At 44.5% G+C, this 15,339-nt stretch overlaps 1 long non-coding RNA gene across 1 annotated transcript; it reads right to left on the reverse strand.

Moving 5' to 3' along the window:
• Positions 1-9,413: 9,413 nt before the first annotated feature.
• Positions 9,414-15,038, reverse strand: LOC115504784. The gene is made up of 2 exons (XR_003965823.1): positions 13,921-15,038; positions 9,414-9,978 (listed from the first exon to the last, which is right to left on the reverse strand). It is a non-coding gene; the product is annotated as an uncharacterized LOC115504784 (long non-coding RNA).
• Between the last annotated feature and the right edge of the window lie 301 nt (positions 15,039-15,339).

Here is a 15,339-nt window from a genome sequence, read left to right on the forward strand (position 1 = left end):
TGAAAAAAATAAAACCTTGAAAAAAGCAAACTAGCTAACTCAAGAACAAAAAAGGTAATGCAAATGGCTTTTTACCTGTGAGGGAAATCGAATTAGTACGATCTTCCTCGAAAGAGGCCCAGATGATTTCATGGTTTAGTTCTACCAAACATTTATTGAATAAATAATGTCAATTTTACACAAACTGTTTTAGAAATTAGAAGAGAGAGAATGTCGAGAGGCCAATATCACCCCAAAACGAAAATCAGAAAAATATACTAAGAAAAATACGCATCAATATCCTTCATAACATAGAAAAGTCCTTAAGAACTTTTTGGCAACTGAAATTTAAAAACATACTTTAAAAGGTAATACAGCATGAAAAACGGAATTTAGTTCAGGAGTGCAAGGGCTTTATTTGCTTTAATATTTAAAAAATAATCGGGGGGCCTGGGTGGCGCAGTCGGTTAAGCGTCCAACTTCAGCCAGGTCACGATCTCGCGGTCCGTGAGTTTGAGCCCCGCGTCAGGCTCTGGGCTGATGGCTCGGAGCCTGGAGCCTGTTTCCGATTCTGTGTCTCCCTCTCTCTCTGCCCCTCCCCCGTTCATGCTCTGTCTCTCTCTGTCCCAAAAAAAATAAATAAACTTTGAAAAAAAAATTAAAAAAAAATATTTAAAAAATAATCAATGTAACTTACTGTGTTAAGAGGCAAAAAAGAAAAGTCAAATAAAAGATCATCTCGATAGTTGCAGAAAACACTTGTGATAAAACTCAATACCCATACATGATTTAAAAAAAAAAGTCTCAGAAGCGCCCGGGTGGCTCAGTCAGTTAAGCGTCCAACTTCAGCTCAGGTCATGATCTCATGGCTTATGAGTTCGAGCCCCGCATCAGACTGTACTGACAGCTCAGAGCCTGGAGCCTGTTTCGGAGTCTGTGTTTCCCTCTCTCTCTCTCTGCCCCTCTCCTGCTCACTCTCTGTCTCTCTGTCTCTCTGTCTGTCTGTCTCTCTCTCTCAAAAATGAAATAAAACATTAAAAAAATTATTTAAAAAATCTCAGAAAGCAAAGGAAATTTCTCAAACATGATAGAAGACACAAACAAAACAAAACGGATCATAGATATAAATGTAAGAGCTAAAACTGGAAAATTTTTAGAAGAAGGCAAAGGAGAAAATCTTAGTAATTTGGAGTTAGGCAAAGGTTTCTGGAACCTCTTCCACAAAAAGCATGAACTATAGGAGAAAAGCATTGCCAAGTTGGCCTTTATCAAAATTTGAAAGTTTTTCTCATCAAAAGATACTGTTAAGAAAACGAAAAGTGGCAGACTAGGAAAAATACTTGCTAAACGTTTATTTCAATAAATAAATGTACATATGCAGAATATTTAACACTTAGAACTATAATAAGAAAACCACCCAATAAATGGCAGGGTCAGGGGGTAAGGGGGTAAGATTTCAACAGATTTTCACCAAAGAGGACACACTACAGATGGCACATCCATGTACGAAAAGATGCTCAACATCATTAGTCATTAGGAAAACATGCATTAAAACCACATTGAGTTTCCACTGTGAATCCACTGGAATGGCTAAAATAAAAGCAACTAACAATTCCAAGTGTTGACAAAGGTGTGGAACAATCGGAACGCTCATTGTGCAAGATCCAGCCACTTTGGGAAAGGTCTTCACAGTTCCTTGTAAAGTCAACACCCAAATAATCTACTCATTCCGTATCTATAGATTCACCCGGGAGAGATGAACACTATGTCCTCTACGCACATGTTCGCTGCGGCTTTATTCACGATCGGAAGAAAGTCGAAACAACCCAAATGCCTGGCGGCTGAAATCCAAATTGTATGTCTATATGGTGGAACACCACTCAACAATGCAAAGGAATAAAGGGCTGACGCATCCGACGGCACAGGAGAATCACAAGAGCATTACGTTAGCCGCAGAAGCCTACGTAGCATAAGATTCTGTTGATGTGAAATGCTAGAAAAGGCAAAACCATGGTGACAGAAAGCAGATCGTGGTTGTCAAGGATCAGGGAGCTAGGGGAACAGAATGCAAAGGGACACCAGGAAACATTTTAGGGAGATGGAAATATTCTATATCTTTACTGCGGTCGTACTTACGGGTGTCAACATTTGTCAAAACATCGATTTGTACACTTACACTGGTGAATTGCATTGTATATAAATTATACCTGGATAAAGTTTCTAAAAGTAATACATACCAATTACAGGTAATTTTGCTCTATTTCTTTTAGATATACTTTAGATATATGTATGTGAAAGGAGTGGTCTGACTGCATTCCTGCCACAACTAATTATTATTTGAAATAGTTGCTTAAGCCCTCCTCTCCGGGCGTCTCTTCTCTGTACGTCTGTGCATACACACAGCGTATCCGAGCTATTCCACAAGCACATCTTTCCTTGCGACACAGCTCATCAACGTAGCAAAATGCACCTTCCAAATGGCAGAGCTGTGATTTGTCCCTCACTTCTGTTTGCCTCTCCATCCCCGTCTTTTCCTCGTGGCTCTCCTCTCAGCTGGCCCGACTAGCACCTCCTTCCCAGTTACAAGCAACAATCATATAAACAGAGAGGCAGACGGAGATAATACAAAGAGATCTGAGAGGGGAAGGGGGTGGGGGAGGGGGGAAATGGGTGGTGGGGAGTAAGGAGGCACCTGTCGTGAGGAGCACCGGGGGTCGGATGGAAGTATCGAATCGCTCTATTCTACAGCTGAAACTAATAGAACACCGTACGTTCACCAACTGGAATTCAAATAGAAACTTAAAACAAGAGAGAGAGATCTGGGCGCTCTCCTTTCTGTGGCTAGGCTAGGTCAGATTTCAGCCCAGCTCCCTCAGGTCCTTCCCTGCAGGAGCTCCCATGTTCCCTCTCTCCTGCCGCCAGGTTAATCCTGTCCAGATCCTGAGTCAGTACTGACCCCCACTGCCTTGGCTCCATCAGGCTGCAAGTGGCTCTGAAGTTGGTTTGGGGCAGGACAAGTGTTTAATTCTCATCCAACCCGTGAGACTCAGCTTGAGCGTCAGGCCTGGATCAGTGCCCCCGGGGACGGCCGCCGCCCTTCCTTCCTGTGTGTTGCCCCTATTATTGTACATAGTCCTCTAGCCGGCAGGTGCCCTGTCACAAGGCAGTCCGCCCCACTGGAGACACGAACTCCAGGAGATCGGGAAGCGGCTCTGTCACCTGTCTACCTCTGGCACTTGCACAGTCCCTGGATCTCGGTGCAAGTCTCCCTGTTTCCACCCTTGTCTTCCTACGACATCCCCTTCACGCAAGAGCCATGAAAAATATAATCCCTCTTTCTCTTGAATCGACTAAACTCCCAGAGGGAGGGGTTGGTGTCCTACTTTCTTGCAGCGGCTACCAGGGTATTTGTTTTTCTTTTAGCTGGTGGTTCTCAACCTCTTCTTATTTTTTGCCTGCGCCGTTATGAACTCACACGCTTTTGGAAACAGACTCAATATGAGCCAATCAATGGCAGTTGTTGTTTTGATTCTCAAATTGCCCACTGAGATCTTTAGGACGCGGTCCCAGTTTGGGCTTTTTTGTTCGTTTGTTTTTGATAGATTCTCTGCTTACTGGCACCAGAAGGTTTATTATCATCTCATTCCCAGCCTCAGACTTGGGATCAGCCTTTTCTTGACAAAGCCCTGGTTCCTTTCAGTGTATAATGTTACTTAGAGACCACAATCCGGGCATTATAGATACTCCTTGCCACTGGTTGTCATTGCTTCTAGCACAGGTTTGCGGAATATGCCTTTATCTGACCTGTTCTATATGGCGACATTTCAGAGGAATCAAAAAGCCCTAGTCGATGAGGATTTTTTGTTGTTGTTAGAGAAGAATTAGTGGTATTAAATGTAGATGGATTAATAAATTTTGAACATCACCATTTACAACCACTAATGAAATAATAACTCAGGCAATGCACTCAAGGGATGCTAAAGGCATTAGGAGAAGGGATGACAGAGATCTTCGCAACGGAAGGCTCAGGCTTCCCCATGTGAACCCGTTGATCAATTTTAGCATGTCTCAAGATGAGACAACCAGACATTATATACCGCATGATGTAATGTAATAAGAAATACACAGCACCACTTATGAAATATTCTTGCCAAAAGATGTTAAACCTGAATTTAATCAAAATTTAAATCTAACCTTTGGTTTGCAGGGCAGCAGGAGAACAAACAGACAAATCCAGAATTTGGTACAATTTATAGGACAACTAAGTCCGTGTATTCAACAAGTCGAGGACCAAAAAAAAAGGGGGGGGGAGACAGTGACAGATCTGTTGCAAATTAAAAGGGACTTTAAGGCATTGCAATCGAATGCAGTGATTGGACCTCATTTAGGTCCCGATTCGAATAAATTGACTGGAAAAGTCTTCTTTGGGATAATTGTGAAAATGTGAAGGTATATTTGGAATCAGATGTCATTAATGAATTTTTGTTAATGTTGTTAAAGATGCAAATAGAATTGTGGTTATAGAAGAAGATGTCCCGTTTGAAAGAAATACATATGGAAATATTTAGGGTTAAGATGACGATATGAATTTGCTTTAAAATAATGCAGAGAAGAACTACTAGTTATTTACCCAAAGGATATAAAAATACAATACTGCTATAAAAGCAGCATTATCAACAACAGTCAAACTATGGAGCCCAAATGTCCATCGACTGATGAATGGATAGAGAAGATGTGGAGTGTGTGTGTGTGTGTGTGTGTGTGTGTGTGTCTGTGTGTGTGTGTATAACCCAGATGGACCTCTACACCACTCAACACCTCTCCAGCAAACCTCAGTTTTTTCTCTGTAGTTAAGAGTCTCTTGTGGTTTGTTAGCACAAGAGACTCTTAACGAGAGACAACAAACTGAGGGTTGATGGAGGGAGCGAGGTAGGGGATGGGCTAGATGGGTGATGGGTATTAAGGAGGGTACTTGTTGGGATGAACACTGGGTGTTGTAGGTAAGTGATGAATCACTTGGTTCTACTCCTGAAACCAATATTGCACTGTATGTTGGCTAGCTAAAATTTAAATTAAAAAAATAACGCAGAGAAGAAAGAAAAAAGAAAGAAAGAAAAGACAAAGAAAGGAAAGGAAAGGAAAGGAAAGGAAAGGAAAGGAAAGGAGGAAGGAAGGAGGGAGGGAGGAAGGGAAAGAAAATAGGAAGGCAGAAGGAAATAAGGAAAGGAAGAATGGGGGCGCCTGGGTGGCGCAGTCTGTTAAGCGTCCGACTTCAGCCAGGTCACGATCTCGCGGTCCGTGAGTTCGAGCCCCGCGTCGGGCTCTGGGCTGATGGCTCAGAGCCTGGAGCCTGTTTCCGATTCTGTGTCTCCCTCTCTCTCTGCCCCTCCCCCGTTCATGCTCTGTCTCTCTCTGTCCCAAAAATAAATAAACGTTGAAAAAAAAAATTTAAAAAAAAAAAAAAAAAGGAAAGGAAGAATGGAGGGAGGCAGGAAAAAACACTGATTAACTATTGAATCTAGAGATGGGTTCTCAGAAGGGATAACCACACTGTTCTCTCTGCTTCTGTGTAAATTTAACATTTTTCATTTATAAGTTTTAAACACAGATTATTTTAGACCATCCCCCTTTTATTTTCCCAATTTGACTGTTAGGTGAGTGTCTCTACTGGAAGGGGTGGGGCCAGATAGGGCCCAGATAAAAAAAGGACACGGATTCGGGACAGGGATTTGGACATGGATAAAAAAGAAAAAGGCAATCATCTGTGATCACATTGCCCAGTGGTAACCAGCACTGCCGTCTAGGACAGTCCTCTCCTAGCTTCCCCCACCTTCGCACTGATGATGGTCATTGTTTTATGCTCGCAGTGTCAAACCAGTCCCAATGGCTTGTCTTGCTGTTGTAAGTGGCATTACGTTCATTACCAGAGAGGCAGAGCATTCTTTCATGGGTTCATTGGCCCTTTGTATTTCTTTTGTGAATTCCTTGTTTCTAGGGTCTTCTGTGCATCGCCCATGTATTTTTCTGCAGGAGCGACATAGCTGCATAGAAATTTACACACACACACCATGTGCTTCACCATTAGCAAGAAAAGGCACAGGGGCCCTGGGGTCTGGCAGCTCTGAGGATCTCTGTGTCCTGGGTCCCTGGAGAGACCAGCCAAGCGTTCCCGATGCTCAGGGCAACCATGTTGCACAACCCCAGAGAACATCATTCACCTAAAGACAATGTGCTACGCTATTCTGAATGCGTAAACAGAATCGGTTGGAGAGTCGTGGTTTTTCTTGGCTGCAGACCTCCATAAGAGACAAAATATAAAACACGTCTGGCAAGTAGGAGAAATTTAAAATACGGGTTATACTTTGATGAAAAATATTTTTAAAAAAAACGTGACAAACCGTCTGAGAGATTTCGTTTTTAGCTGATTTTCCTCCTATCCGGGGAACATTCCGTTTCAGAAAGGCAGTAAGGACACAAAGACGTTGTAACAAGATAACAACTTCAGCAAGGGAAGGCAGCAGGCTTTTCGGCTGGAAGTTTTATTGTTGAGGTGTCTCCTCTGCGACCTGATATTTGTTCTCTGGTCTCTGTTCTGTGATCGCTTTCTGCCCCGGTCTCCAGGATTCCATTCTTAAAACCATCCAGTTCACCTGCCCCCTCCCCCCACTTTTTTTTTTTCTCTTGGATCTTTCTGAGTCAGATCTGAGTCAGACTGCTAGAAGTCAAGATTCTAGGAAGGAAAATGCTTTCAGGCAACTGTGAGGTATGTGTGTGAGTTGTGGGAGCTGGGCAGAAGGCAAGTTTAGAGAAATCTGTGGATGAAGGGAAAGACAACGGATTGAAGGTCAGCGGCCAGGTGCTTGGAAGAAACTGGCACCGAAAACCAGAGCTGGGAGGAGAGAGGACCATTCAGAGAGAGCCAGAGGATACTTAATCTGTGTCATATCCTTTATTGACAAAAATGGGAAGTAGGAGATATCATTATGAGCTACGTCCCCTGACAGATACCGTGCTGGAAGAGAACTTAAAAATCAGTAAGAGAATTTATTGATTTCGTCTGAACTGCTCTCCCTCACTCCTCATCTGCCTGGAGAACTCCTATTGACCCGCAAGGAGCCCAGCTCAGACATCACCTCCTCCTTCAGTTCCTGTTTGTGTCATTTCTGTATCTTGTCCTCGCTTTGAGGCCCGTGCAAATGCCGTTCTGTCATTTTCCTCCCTTGTCATCTACAGTCTTCTGATTTCCTGGCGGGAGAATGACCTCACAGTCACTGATACCGCCGAAGTCCTGCGTGTATGCTTCCTGCCCACGAGGAAAACCCATCTAACCTGCACAGCCCCTCTTCCTGACCACGACCTCTGAGCCTTTCTGCCCTCTCGCTTTAATACCCATTCTGCCACTTCCGTGAGCCCTCTAGTCCCCCCTCAGACCCTGGCCTGAAACTCTCATCACTCCTTGGCCAATAGTCTAGACTTCTTTGCCAGTTTGTGAACCCGCTGCACCTGCCCAGAAAAATCATAAGCCTGGAGTAGTCCACTCTCTCATTTTCTCACTGCCACACCTGAGTTGCCAAGTACGAGCGACAACAACAACAAAAAAGTCCACACCCCTGTGTAGATTAGCTACACAGATTCTTGGGGCCCCTGGGTGGTTCGGTCGGTTGGGCGTCCGACTTCGGCTCGGGTCACGATCTCGCGGTCCGTGAGTTCGAGCCCCGCGTCGGGCTCTGTGCTGGCAGCTCGGAGCCTGGAGCCCGCTTTGGATTCTGTGTCTCCCTCTCTCTCTGCCCCTCCCCCACTCACACTCTGTCTCCCTGTCTCTTAAAACTAAATAAATATTTAAAAAAAATTTTTTTAAATCCATTCTTTTACATCTTTGCTCAGTTCAAGCCACGAGGCCATCCTTCTCTGTGCCCTGAGCCAGCACTAGCCTATTACCCTACGGTAGCTTTTTCAAACCCTACCATTCTTTTAGAAGCCACCTGTCCACCGCCTTCTCCAGCCTTCTTGGATGGCCACTCTGTCCTTACTTCACGGAGGGCTCCTGTCCTCCCCTTGCTTCTCCCCTCAAGCCTCTGCCAACACGCGCCTCCTTGGCTAATTTCCCACCTACATCAATGGGTAAGAGCATCCCCCCATCGAATGCCTGCTCCTTCTCCTGTATCCTCTGCCCCTCCCCTTCTCTTCCATCCACTTATTCAGTCTCTTCAGCTCTCATGTGTTTTCTTTACTGTTTATAAACACTCTCAGGCCACTATTGTCTTTAAAAAGACATGACCATATATACAAATATTGAACCTTTATGTTACGCACCTGGAACGAATACAACATTGTGTCAATGATATCTCAGTAAAAAAAACACGAACAACATTCTTCTACTTTCTTAGATTTAGCCTACCTTCAGTAACTCCACTTCCTCGCCTTTCATGCTGCCCTGAATCCACTAGACCTTCTCCTTTGCCCTCATAAATCTACGTAAGCCGATCTATCCAAGGTCTCCAATGTCTTCCTCCTCGAATGTTTCCTCTTCGCGGCATCTTATGCCATCATCGCACCTGGTGCCTCTCGTATCCTTGGCTTCTTATCTCATTTCCTCATACCACTCTGGTTACTCTTTTTTTTTTCCTTTTAATTTTTTCAAATGTTTATTTATTCTTGAGGGGGAGAGAGAGACAGGCTGTGAGCGGGGTAGGGGCAGAGAGAGAGAGGAGACACAGCATCCGAAGCAGGCTCCGGGCTCCGAGCTGTCAGCACAGAGCCCGACGCGGGGCTCGCACCCACGAACCGCGAGATCATGACCCGAGCGGAAGTTGGACACCCAAGCGACTGAGGCACCCAGGCACCTTGGTTACTCCTTCTTGATCCCCATTATAGGCTTCCCCTAACTTGCCCTTGGACATGGTCCTTCCCTGAAGTCCCACGCATAATCTCTGTTAGCACAGTACCCATTGCCCTTCTCTCCTTTGCACCCATGGCTTCCGGCCCTTTCTACATATTCATGACCTCCAAATCCCGATCTTCAGCTCAGGGTCCCCCCCTAACCTCTGGAGCTCCCCACCCACCTCTCTACTGTACACCCTCCCGTCAATGCTTCATGTACGTTCTCAGTCCAACACATTCCCTCTTTGTCATCATTCCTCTGCCACAGCTCAGTGAATGACATCACCATCTCTTCGTCTGCCCGAGTTAGAAATCTGGACCTCATTTTGGATTCCTCCCTCTCCCTTGTCTTACAAATTCAGCACTCAGGCTCCACCTGTTTAACATATCCTTCTTTCCGATCTCACTCCCACTGCCATGCCTAAATTACTGGCAGAGACTCCTAAATAGTCTCCCTGCATACATAATCTTGCCTTCTCCACTATGCCCCCCATCTATTTCTGATGCCATCATTCTGGATTATAAAGTGCCTGTCCTCGAAATCCTTCAATACAGACGTTAGAACCATTCGATTTAATTATTGAAGGATAATGACAGAAGAAAGAAGTGGGTCAGCATGGCTAGACTTTGACGTTGAAGAATAAAATAAAAATAAACACATAAATGAAATCCAAACTCCTTCGCCCCCGTACGCTGGACCTTTTTTCAGCCTTCTGGTAGCCTTTCCAACCACATCTTTGGCCACGTAGCCCTCACATCTATGCTCCAGGCTTATTGAAGTACTTGTAGTTCCAGGAAGATCCCACATGCCATCTTCTCCCTGTGCTAATGCTCAGGGGACCTTCCCCCAGCTGATACGCCTGTGATCTCTTCTTCAGTCTTCAAGTCTCACTCTGTTCACCACCTTCCAAAAACAGATTTGTTTTCCCAAGGCTGTGTGATCCCACAGGATCTACACACATTCTTGTAATACCACTCCTTGTCCCATGTAATATTCTTCTGTTCATCAGTCTGTCTCGCCAACAAGGGGTTGCTTCAGCAAACGTATTGGGCTTTACATTTTCTATCTCATTCATCTTTGAATTCCCAGCACCCAGCGTAGGACCTGGTTCCAAAAGACTGTACCAAGTGTTGAAAAGAAAGAACAAATTAATTATTCATAATATTCTTACTTCTGTTCTTGTTATGTAGTGCTCTATTACAAACCATCCAAAAAATTCCACGGCTTAAAGCAACACTTTACTATTATCTCTCATGGCTCTGTACATTGACTAGGCTCAACTGGATGGTTCTTGCTCAAGGTCTCCCTTGTATATTCTATCAGATGGTAGACGAGGCTGGAGTCATCAGGAGGTTCCATTGGACTCAACAGCCAAGATTGCCGTATCACATGGCCAACTGTTGGTTGGAACTTCAGCAGAAGCGGTCTCCTAGAGCTGTGTATGTGGTCTTTTAGTGTGGCTTAGACTTCTCACGGCATGGCCGATGGGTTCCAAGAGCATCTCAAGAAGAATGTTCCATGAGACTCAAGTGCAAGCTGCAAGACTTTCTATGACCTTGAACGTGCTGTGTTTTCATTTCTACCTCATTCTGTTGGTCAAACAAGAACTTAAGGCCAGCCCAAATTCAAGGGGAGGGAAATCTGACTTTATCTCATGACATGGAAATGGCAGATAGGTGCAGAGGAGGAAGGGACTTATGATGGTCATCTTTAGAAACAACCTACCATAGCTTAGAATTACAAACAACTTTCAATAACACACTAAAATGTGTTCCCAAGACCTTTAGTTTTCTTCAACTTGGCCATTTTACTCTTGAGAAACATTTCCCCTTATGGAATAAATCGGATTATGTGAAAATACAACTTTCAAGGGAGTACCTAGCACTCCGCCAGTTCTACTAAGTTTCAACCTGAAGGCTAAAATAAGATTAAGAAATGATCTGTATGCTTCCATTATTATTTCATTCTCAAATGGCCAACTCTTCAAGTCTTGATTTTTCTCTCTCATTGCTTTGACTTTGTAATTCTGTCATTTTGATCTATAAGAAGATTAACTTCAGAAAACAAGTTTCTTTTGGTGTGTTAATTTCTATAGAACAAGACTCCTTCATCTTTTTTTTTAACTTAAAGTTACCCTCACCATTGTTAAGAGGTGAATGAGTATCTCTTGACTACGTCTCAACAAATTAACAGTGTTTTAACAGTGACCGAATTAGGTATTCAATATTTTTTTGTTGTTATTTAGAAGTGAGTTTTCCAGGAGCCATTGTAGATGGCCCTTGGTATGCAACATGGCTATTTATTTACTTTTAGAGTCACGGCTTAAGATGGGAAGTAAAGAATCCATTATTTATCTTAAGAGAGTGTAAGAGCACCCGGATGAAGGGTGGGGATAGGCTGAACTGTGTTGCCATTAGAGAGGGGAAACTATAACATTTAAACTGGTGCAGTCGCTCTGGAAAACAGTGGGGAGTTTCCTCAGAAAATTAAGAATAGATCTACCCTATGACCCAGCAACAGCACTGCTAGGAATTTACCCAAGGGATACGGGAGTGCTGATGCATAGGGGCACTTGTACCCCAATGTTTATAGCAGCACTTTCAACAATAGCCAAATTATGGAAAGAGCCTAAATGTCCATTAACTGATAAATGGATAAAGAAGATGTGGTTTACGTATGCAATGGGATACTCCTTGGCAATGAGAAAGAATGAAATCTGTCCATTTGTAGCAACGTGGATGGAACTGGAGGGTATTATGCTAAGTGAAATAAGTCAGGCAGAGGAAGACAGATACCATATGTTTTCACTCATATGTGGGTCCTGAGAAACTTAACAGAAGACCGGGGGGGGGAGGGGAAGGGGGGAAAAAAGTTACAGAGAGGGAGGGAGGCAAACCATAAGAGACTCTTAAATACTGAGAACGAACTGAGGGTTGATGGGGGGTGGGGGAGAGGGGAAAGTGGGTGATGGGCATTGAGGAGGGCACCTGTTGGGATGAGCACTGAGTGTTGTATGGAAACCAATTGGACAATAAATCATATGCAATATAAAAAAATAAAGAAAGTGACATAATTCACTATCAGTGAATCTTTATAGTGCTCCCTTCCCTGTTCAGGGACTGGGTTGGGGCTGGGAGAGAATGAGAAAATTTCAGCCTCTACTGTTCTTTGGTACCACTGAAGCGTGAGGCGTGAGTAGGTGGCCCGGGTTGAGCAGACACAATGCAGAGTCCATGGCTAGGAGATCATGGAGCAGAGAGCTACAGGAGATGGAAGACTTTGCCTGATTACAGGAAAAGAAAGCCCCCTCACCTCTGTCAAGCACCCCCCAAGCTGGCCACTGCTTATTCATCCTTCACACTTCATTTCGTCCTTCACCGTCTACAATTCTGTCAAGCTTCTCTCTTCTGAGTTAAAGTGGAAAGACCAAACCAGTGAGGAAATCGGGTGTATACAGAGGTGGAGGCAAGCAATGGACAGTGTGAAATCCCTCCAATCATCTCAAACGTTCAATAAAGTCCACCACGCAAACAACTGTCTTGTAGGTGCGAAGTTTCAGGCGGTTGAAGTTAGGGTCCACACTTCAGGCAATGTGATGCAGGAATGTGACATATGGAACAGTAAGATGCAGCCAGAGGTGAAAAGGGAGAATGTCAGTATTGTCCTAACCCCCCTCCTACTCCTTCTACCTCCCGTCCTCCATAAAAAATTATTTTGAGGGGCGCCTGGGTGGCTTGGTCGGTTAAGCGTCCGACTTCGGCTCAGGTCATGATCTCATGGTCCATGAGTTCGAGCCCCGCGTCGGGCTCTGTGCTGACCGCTCAGAGCCTGGAGCCTGTTTTGGATTCTGTGTCTCCCTCTCTCTCTGCCTCTCCCCCGTTCATGCTCTGTCTCTCTCTGTCTCAAAAATAAATAAACGTTAAAAAAATTAAAAAAAAATTATTTTGAAAGGCCCAGAAGGGACTCAAGGCTACCATGACTTCTAGGTTAGGATTTGAATCGCTCTTACTTGACTCTTGATGGACAGGGTAACTCAGCGGACATGCGGCCCACAGAGTTATTTCTTGAGATCTAACTCTCTTAGGCTCTGCATTCCTTGAAGGCAGAGATTTGGAGATAACCTGTCTCAGATTCCCCAGCTCTTGCTTGCTAAAATATATACACATGCTCAATGTTGTTGCAGTAGAAGGGAGGGAGGGAGGAAGCAATAGAGGATTATTCCCTTAACTACGTGTTTTGACTCCCAAGAGCAATTCTCAAGCTCTAAAAATACTACTTTAGCATCTTATATGACAGGAATAGGTATGAGAAAAGTGCTCCGTAAGTTGCTGATGACTGATGTCAGAAGTTCTCCTCAGCTAGGCAGATTTGCACAGACATAGATTATTCCTGAAATTAACTGGTCTCGAGTTAGAAAACATTGGCTATGACAAAAATAAGAACGTTAATGTTAATGAAGACCTCGAACTAAAGCCCGAAGAGGCCTTGTCATAACTTACTTGGGTGTTGATAGCCTTTACCGTGACAAATCATCCTTGTGACATTAGAGAGATTCGGAAAATAGTATCTTACGTGCAGACTATTTTACGGCTGGGATGCACAAGCGGCCTTGGGAGAGGTTGAAATTGTGCTAGGACCTACCTGCAGAGCAGCTCGCAGAGCCACAGTGGACCTTTGTCATTGCCTGTGGGTGAACGATATGACCCCAGTGGAGTGCCCTATACCCAATGGGAAGTATTCATTGCAAAACACTTCTAGACGTGAAAATTGCATCAAACAGCTCACTCGGTAGTATGGCCCGTACTCTGAGATCATTGAGCTCAAGAAGGAGAGTATGCATTCGTTGCGACGAATCGATGGAGGCAGCTGATGTCAAAAGAAATCCAAGACTCAACTGCCACCACACCTTCAATGGCATTATGTTCTATGGAGACCTTCACATTAGCCAACTAGGCTAAGACAAGCACATGCCTATGACGATACCAAGGTCACCCTTGCCAGAGTTGTCCCTGCGCAATGACTATTCTTAAAAAGCAAGTTGATAACCAATTGGTTATTACCTTCTTTGTCAGTGACCAAATTTCACTCGATGAAAGAAAAACTGGGTGGCCCTGAGATTTTTCATCTGGTTCCCTCGTCACAACTCCGCGTGTCTTTAGCACCTACAAACCCTGGACCTGATCCAGACGACCTCTGTACCTCCGCTGCCTGTGGTAACCTGGATTGTTCTTTTTTCTCCAGCTGCAGTATGTCCCCTCTCTCCTTCTGTCCCCCTAGCCACCAACGCTTCTTCGTTTACTTGGGTCCGACTCAGTCTTCAAAGAAGGTCCAGTCTTCCCGTCACCTCTCCGGAATGCCCTCTAACCTTCTGCAGCATCTTCACCGTGGCCTGATTATTCCCTCCTCTGCCTGCGAGCACCATAACTATTCATGCCGCTTACTGGTTACTTGGTAGGAGGTACCTCGGCTTGAAGCCAGGTGACGACCCCTGCTTTATGATTCCCAGCTCAACTCTAAGGCTATGCCCACTGGGACCATGGGAATCTGATTATGGTAGGGGAACAAGAATCCCAAGGCAGTTTCCCCTTCTACGCTACCAGACGCATCCGGTTTTTCTGGTGTGCTGCTTAGAAACTAAATTTTGTCTGACGCACAGCCAATCCTTTTTCTGGGGAGAGGAGTAAATGACGGTTTCAGCCACCCATCTCTCATCGTTCCTACTTTTGGTTAAACCCATTATTACCCATAACCAAAATTGAGCTCTTCAAAACCTAGTGGACTTCACGTAACTGTTGCCAAGCCCGAATTGTTTTAGCCAAGCTAGAAAACTCATTTAAGAAAACTCGCTTTAGACCATAGGATCCTGAAGCTGGAAAGGAAGTTGGAGATTCGTTATTTCAAGTCTTGGTTTCAACGCAAGGGGAAACTAAGTCTCCGAAAGAGTTTAGAATGTACCCAAATCCCCCAAAGGCTATGGGGCTAGAATCAGACTCAGCGCAGGGGCCTCGGTTCCAGTCTAGCATCGCACCATATGCCTGTCTGCAACTGGAGAATTCCTCTGGCCAGTGTACCCTCCTCTTCTCCTTTCAGGGAAGATTGTCTCAGTTGGCAGGGTCTTGAAATTGCTGACAAGCCAATCGCATGTTTTTCTCCACCACGGGTCCTGACAAAGAGCCTCAGGGAATCCCGGAGGCCGGAAGGTGGAGGAGAGAACACAGACTCTAGAGTCAGCCAGCACTGTGAGGCTCTTCACGCTTCGCTGCAGGGTCAGACAGATTCAATGGGATGATGCAAAGAGCCTTCCACACACAGTAGGTCAAGAAATACCAGAAACTAACGGTGATCATCAGCAGGGCACCAACCTTCTGCAACTGAAAAATAAATAACGGTGGTTAAAATAAATGTTTTTTTTTTTAAATAAATGTACATGAATAGTAATAAAAAATGGAAAAGTCTAGCTTAGAGGCTTGTTTATTCTC

The sequence above is a fragment of the Lynx canadensis genome, chromosome F1 (assembly GCF_007474595.2).
Source record: "Lynx canadensis isolate LIC74 chromosome F1, mLynCan4.pri.v2, whole genome shotgun sequence".
Taxonomy (NCBI): domain Eukaryota; kingdom Metazoa; phylum Chordata; class Mammalia; order Carnivora; family Felidae; genus Lynx; species Lynx canadensis.